This window comes from Quercus robur, chromosome 11 (assembly GCF_932294415.1).
Source record: "Quercus robur chromosome 11, dhQueRobu3.1, whole genome shotgun sequence".
Lineage (NCBI taxonomy): Eukaryota > Viridiplantae > Streptophyta > Magnoliopsida > Fagales > Fagaceae > Quercus > Quercus robur.
Window position 1 is genome coordinate 37,282,496 of NC_065544.1, and position 7,834 is coordinate 37,290,329.

Sequence of the window (7,834 nt, forward strand, 5' to 3'; positions counted from 1 at the left end):
GAAGAAGGCGAACTCCCTCTATTGCTGATTTCTCTTCTAGCGATTAAAAGGGTGGTAGTTTTGGACAGAGATCAAGAACTCCTCTCAGTGAGTCTTTCTCATATGATGGGGAATATCGCTATGAGCACAGATACATAAACTCATCTTCCAAAGGCTTGGGGAATGATGTGATGAGCAGAGCACTCAAACAAATTTCCAGATCACCTTTCACACGCAGAATTGAGGAAGGGAGACTTCCTCGATGTTCACTCAACTCGCGTTCACCATGTACAATAGTTGTATGGACCTTGTGGAGCACATAAGTCACTTCAACTAGAGAATGACCGTGCACTCCAAGAATGAGACCTTGATGTGCAAGGTATTTCCATCCAACTTGAGGCCTGTGGCGATGAGGTGGTTTAATGGTTTGGGTGTAGGTTCTATTGGCACCTTCAAGGAGCTCACCCAAGCGTTTGGGTCTCGTTTTATTACGTGTAGTAGGGTTCCTCGACCCTTAGATTCTCTGTTGTCCATGTCCATGTACAATAGTTGTATGGACCTTGTGGAGCACATAAGTCACTTCAACTAGAGAATGACCGTGCACTCCAAGAATGAGACCTTGATGTGCAAGGTATTTCCATCCAACTTGAGGCCTGTGGCAATGAGGTGGTTTAATGGTTTGGGTGTAGGTTCTATTGGCACCTTCAAGGAGCTCACCCAAGCGTTTGGGTCTCGTTTTATTAAGTGTAGTAGGGTTCCTCGACCCTTAGATTCTTTGTTGTCCATGTCCATGCAAGAAGGTGAGACCCTGAAAACATACCCGGACAGGTACTGGGAGATGTTTAATAAGATTGGTGGGGATTTTGATGACGTGACCATAAGGACCTTCAAGGTCAGACTACCTACCGAGCATGATCTGAGAAAGTCCTTGACCAAGAAGCTGATCAGGAGTGTTCGTTGGCTTATGGATCGCATTGATGAGTACAAAAGGGTTGAGGAATACTAACATCAAGATAAGGAAAAGGGCAAGGTTATCCCTCAGGAGAGGAGAGATTTCAGGTCAGACCGATTCAACAACAACATACTTCAAAGGGATTTTGCAGGACAGTCTGGATCTACAGCTCCTCAGGTGGTTAACACTGTGTTCCAAGAACCAATGCATCAAGTCTTGGAGAAGATCAATAACAAGACATACTTCAAATGACCAAACAAAATGGGAGGAGACCCCTTGAGGTGCAACTAGAGCCTTCATTACCAATATCACCAGGAGCGGGGGCATACCACTGAGGACTGCAAAATTCTATGGAATCATCTAGAGCAGCTAGTTAAAGAGGGAAGGTTGCAGCAGTTTTTGTATCGGCCCAATAGGTAGAGAGACCAGTCAAGGTCAGAGGCACAGAGGAACGCTTCTTCAAGGCCCCCTTTGGGCACCATCAACATCATCTTTGCTGCTCTTGGGAGAACCGATTCACAACCCTTCAGGGTGATACCTGTGGCTCGGCCCCTCACTGAGGACGTTAATCCTATGCTGAAGAGGGCTAGAGTGAAGGTTTGACCAGCGTTGAGTTTTTCAGATGAGGATAAGGTTGGAACCATACAACTGCATGATGATGCTTGAGTGATCACGCTCAGGATAGAAGGATACGACATGAAGAAAGTGATGGTAGACCAGGGCAGTGGCCCAGAGTAATGTATCCTGATTTATACAAGGGGTTGAACCTGAAACCTGAAGATTTGACAGCATACGATTTACCATTAATAAGTTTTGATGGGAAAGTTGTCATCCTGAAGGGTCAGATTAGACTACCTGTACAGGTGGGATCAGAGGTGGTAGAGGTGAACTTTATTGTGGTGGACGCCTATTCTCCCTACACAGCCATCGTGGGAAGACCCTGGCTTCATGCCTTGGGGGCTGTATCCTCCATTCTGCATCTGAAGGTGAAATATCCATCTGGGGACCGGATCGAAGAGTTTGTTGGGAGTCAATCCTTGGCTAGGCAGTGCCTGGTGGCCGCCATTTTGCATCAGCCTAAGGCTGAGCCCTTGACCTTCGTTGAGGAGGGCTCATAGCAATCAAAGACCCTGGTGTCACTTGCCAGTGGGCCAGCCGAGGAGGTGAAATGTGAGGATTTGGAGAAGATTGTTGTGGGGAATGATTCAAAGAAGGTTTTTCAGGTCGGGGCTCAGCTGCCTCCTTAGGAGAAGGAAGAGCTGATAGATTTTCTCAGGGGGAACATTGATGTGTTCGAATGGAGTGCTTACGAAGCTCCAAGGGTGGATCCAAGTTTCATCTTCCACCATTTGAATGTCAATCCATCTGTCACCCCTAAAAAGCAACCTCCTCGGCGCTCATCCAAGGATCATTCTGATGTTGTTGAGACGAGGTAATGAAGCTCAAGCAGGTTGGGGCTATTAAGGAGGTTTTTTACCCTAAGTGGTTGGCCAATATCGTAGTAGTGAAGAAGAAGAGTGGGAAGTGGTGAGTGTGCATAGACTTCACAGATCTGAATAAGGCTTGCCCAAAAGATCCTTTCCCCATGCCTCAGATAGACCAACTATTGGATGCCACTGTAGGCCATCCTTGGATGAGCTTTTTGGACTCTTTTTAAGGCTACCACCAGATACCTTTAGCTTTGGACAATCAAAAGAAGACAACCTTTGTTACTCCTACTGGGAATTACTATTACAAAGTGATGCCTTTTGGTTTAAAGAATGTAAGGGCTACCTACCAAAAGATGATGACCAGGATGTTTGAGCCACAGTTAGGAAAAAACATTGAGATTTTATATAGATGATATGGTGGTAAAGAGTAAAACAGAATCCAAGCATGGTAATGACCTCGGGGATATCTTTGGGACGTTAAGGAGACACAAGCTGCGCCTTAACGCTTCTAAGTGTTCTTTTGGTGTTGGGTCAGGAAAGTTCTTGGGGTACGTGGTTACACACCATGGAATTGAAGTTAATCTTGACATAATTAAGGCGATCAATGATTTACAACCACTCCGGAATCCCAAGAAGGTCCAGAAGCTAATAGGGATGACTGCTGTTTTAAACCGATTCATCTCTCGGTCAGTAGACAGGTGTAGACCTTTCTTCCAGTTGTTGAACAAGTGGAAGGGATTTGAATGGACTGAGGAGTGTATTTTATCCTTCCAGCAGTTGAAGAAATATCTATCTCGTCCCCCCATTATGTCCAAGCTTGAGGTGGATGAAGTTTTATTTGCCTACATCGCAGTGGCTTCCCATGTGGTAAGCTTGGTGCTGATACAGGTCGATGGTGGCATGCAAAGGACAATTTATTATGTAAGCAAGTCACTACATGAGGCCGAGGTCTGTTACCTACCACTGGAGAAAGCCATTTTAGTAGTGGTGCATGGCACACGTAATGTCACGCCCCAAACTCGGTACTCGGATTTGTGACCATGACCGGCATGCTAATATCAAGCCTAAACCTGATATTAACAAGAACCAACTTAAAATTTTTGAAAACTTTTACAAAAGCTTTCCTCTTTCTTTTCATTTTTGTTTCTTTACTTAAATGATATAACCTTTCACTTGACATTCAGAGCATCTACATTGTACTCCAAAGAATAACATAATTCATCAATTGTTCAAATTCGGAATTTCACATAATACATCTCTTAATACTTTAAGGTATACACTTTCATTAGATCCTAAAATAAACAATGCTACAAATCTAAACATCATATTACTAATTTAGGATCTATACATATAAAACTAAACCAGCTCCTTCCAAAACTCGACTAAGGCTCCTTCTGCTCCAAAATAAAACTTGTTAACTGAAAGAGTGGAAGGGGTGAGCTACACAACTCAGTAAAGGTAAGATATATGAGAATTCAATAAGGATGCATGTAAATCAAATCATTTCATTCTATGAATATTCGAATAGGAGAACATCTTTTCATGCATAGTATTTTATACTATTCATAATAATAACTTATACGCTCTTCATAGAAAATAATTGTTCTCCTTTTTCTTATTAGGTCAATATTATCGAAACCTTTCGGATTAAACTTCTTTCATTTCCTACAAGGTCGCCATATATATATTCTCATTACAAAATAATTATTTTAACTTAAATCAGATAATCGGCAACTTTGTATTAGACTAGAAACATCTTGACTAATAAGAAAACTTTTCTTTATAAACCTCTTTCCAAAAAATATTATAACTTTCATAGTCATAAAACTTAACATTTCATAAAGAACAGATATCTGATAACTTTTAAACATAGCTTGTACTTTCATTAGAAACTTTACCTTTATAGCATATTAGAACTTAAGAAACTTTTATCTTTAATGAATAGCTTTTCTTTTCATTAGAAACTTCTTCTTGCCATGAGAGTTTTCACTTTTCATAATGCATTTAAACAAAATAATTCTCTCATGATTAATAACATAACATAGCTGTTCATAAATAACTTATTGGTTAGCCTATATCTGATAAGTCTGTACTTATTTGGGAGGCTTCTAGCACCACGGTGCTAGGCATCCATCATTCCCCATAATGCCAGGTATTCCCAAGATTACATCATAATACATATCTTCTAACCATGAGGGTAGGTTGGCTTCCCCCATAAATTGGCGGTAACCAACAAGGGGCGGGTACAGAAGAGCTAGTCCCACTTAATGGCCAAATCATATAACATTTTCCATGAAAAGCCAGTAATTAACCCCTACTGGCAGAGTTCAGATCACCAGAGGACATAACTCGAAAACATTTTATACTTTACATCATACTGAAATTTCTTATTTTGCATAACATTTCCTAATAATAGTATTTCCATTCTTTTCTTTAAACTTCATGTTCGTGGAAATTAGTAATGGCATCAATATGCTCAAATCATATACATAGAATTTTGAAAATGCACGAACACATCTTTGCCAGAATAATGATTACATGCCATATCTCTAATCAAAAATATTTTAATGCATAATATTCTTTAAAATAACCTCATGACTTACCAAATGCCCATATAACTTATCCCTTACCTGAAAGCAGAGGAACCAAGAGCCTACAGTCGAAGGAGCTTAGACTTGGATACTGGTAACACCTAAACCATAAATTGAAGCTTATTACTATCTATAATTTCCTTGTCATAGACTCACACATTCATCTCAAAGCCTATTTCTTAGAATCAAGGAAATCCTAATCCCACCTCAACGAGGTTCCCACAAACAAAATACATTCATCAGACAACATGATGTACTAAATCATAGAGAAACCAATTCATAAAATTTATATATGATTCTAACATACCAAAGGATGAGCATATTAAATTATAGCTCAAAACATTTACCCTAACTTTAGAATTAAATCCTTAAAGTTAGGCATGTCCCTTACTGTTCACTGTTCTATTCCAGCAGCATATGCCCCATTTGTAAAATACAAACGGGCTGTCCAAACACATCCAATTGTCATGAAATTTTACAGAACCACTCCCCTATATGTTCAGCATATATCATAAAAATTTCGGAGTCAAAGAATAAACCCATGATTTACTAAAAATCACGCAAGACAGCATACTCAAATCTGTCCTGTCAGAAATTCATGCAACTTATAAATTTAACCATTATTTTATGTTCATCCAAATTCTGTGAGACCACTTCTATAACAGCCACAAGTGTCTTAGGTTTCATAGGAATTATCCCTAGCATCCAAATTCACTATATGTAATTTAATACATAATTTGTCATGCATAAACACAGAATCTGTCACAGTGACAGCTTTGCAACATTTTATTTTAAATTCATAAACAATCATCAAACGATGATATTTTCATATGGGGATTTTTATACACTCATAAGACATGTTATAAAACACTTATACATAGTCATTTAACCATTTAGAGCAACAATACACACAACAAAAATCCCAGCAGCAGCATCAAAAATACTCATCCTAAATTTTTCTTACTGCCTTAATCATATAAAATCATTAATTAGTAAAAACCCTAATCTACCTTTCACAAACCATCAACACAGCTCAAAGCTTCTTAAAATAGCATATATATATATATATACATATATATATATATATATATAGACTTACATGAAAGGATTTACCTTTCCTAGTGGCTGGACCAGAAAGTATGAGAGGTAGAGAGCTTAAGAGAGTTGAAGAAGCTTCCTTCTTGCTGCTGGACATGTAGGTGTGAAAGGGAGAAAATAATTGAGAGCTTTTCCTTCTTTTGGTGTTGGAACCGTAGGAATGAAAGAGGGAGAGAGCTCTTAACTATTCTAGTTGCTTCTAAAAGAGTAGAAAGAAGAAAGATGATGAAGCCTTATCTCTCTTCTAATTTGTTGATCCATGGACCTGACTAAGTGGACCTAAGAGAGCTTCCTAGCTCTTTCCTTGAGAGAAAAAGAGAGCAAAGTGAGCTGAAATTTTTGATTTGTGTGTGTACCCGTGGAAAATGAGAGCAAGAGAGCTTATGGGGTGTCCTAGAGCTTGAGAAAGTCAAAGAAGGAATAAAGGTGCAACCAATAAGAACAAAGAAGGAAGAAAACAAAGAAGTAAAGCAAGAATGACCAAGGGAATTTCTGGTGCAGCCAAGAAGTCCAGCAAAATATCTTGGGTGATTCACGTGTATTGCTAGGAAAGAAAAGATAACTTACCTTTTCAACTTTCTTGCATTCACACTCACTTTTCTACAAAATAATATCACTTTGCATACACACACATATATATATATATATATATAATATCCTTACCTTTGTACACTTCATTAAACACCAATAATTATATATCTAATAACTTAAACCACTTAATATAATTTTGTACATACTTAGTATATATTTAAAATACCGATAGCAATTCAGTTATGTATAATCTTTACAATTTTCATTCAATGGCATTATAAAATAATATGCTTATTAAATACTCTTCTATTAATTTTTGTAAGTAAGTGGCTTAAAATATTAATAATACTTAACCACTTAAACACATAGTTTAATTATAAAAATTGGGTCGGGGTGTTACACGTAAGCTCCCCCATTACTTCCAATCACACACGGTTGTTGTCCTCACCCAGCTCCCACTTAGATCTCTACTTTGGAGCGCTGATTACACTGGGAGAATTACCAAATGGGGTATGATCCTAGGAGCCTTTGATATCAAGTACATGCCTCACACTTCTGTCAAGGGTCAAGTCCTCGCCGATCTGGTGGCTGAGTTTGCTGAAACTCTGTTAGAAAAGAGAATGAAAAAGCATAATATCGATGAAAAATCGGTTGGTGCAATCTCTTTACAAGAACCTTTGTCCTAGAAGGTATATGTTGATGGGGTAGCAAACCACAGAGGATCTGGAGTGGGATTAGTTATGATATCTCCTGAGAGGATTACAATTGAGATATCCTTGATATTGATCTTTTCGACCACAAACAATGAGGCTGAGTATGAAGCTCTGTTGGCCGAGATGACCATGGTTCAGAAGATGGATAGAAAAGCAGTGGAAATATTCTCTGATTCAAGACTGGTTGTAAGCCAAGTTTAAGGAGAGTTAGAAGCCAGAGATCTCATAATGTAGGAGTACTTGTGCTAGGTTAAACATTTACAGTCAAGATTTGAATCTTTTAACTTATCACAAATCCCTAGAAGTAGAAATACACATTTTGACTCTCTTGTCACACTGGAAACCTCCTCGGCACAAAGTTTTCCTCGGGTGATTCTTGTGAAAGACTTGTATAGGCCTACTGAGGTAGGGAGCAATGTGGTTCACATTCATCAAATTAGGGTAAGACCGAGTTGGATGGATTCCATAGTATTGTTCCTTAAGGAGGATGTCCTACTTGAGGATAAGTCTGCGGCTGAAAAGGTATGGAGGAAGGCTCCT

At 38.9% G+C, this 7,834-nt stretch overlaps 1 long non-coding RNA gene across 2 annotated transcripts; it reads right to left on the bottom strand.

The window, feature by feature from the left end:
* Nucleotides 1-3,586: 3,586 nt before the first annotated feature.
* LOC126706720 (uncharacterized) lies at nucleotides 3,587-6,571 on the bottom strand. Of its 2 annotated transcripts, none has more exons than XR_007648696.1 (2): nucleotides 6,066-6,571; nucleotides 3,587-5,053 (listed from the first exon to the last, which is right to left on the bottom strand). It is a non-coding gene; the product is annotated as an uncharacterized LOC126706720 (long non-coding RNA). The 2 variants fall into 2 exon arrangements; XR_007648697.1 differs by having other exon boundaries at nucleotides 6,052-6,571.
* Between the last annotated feature and the right edge of the window lie 1,263 nt (nucleotides 6,572-7,834).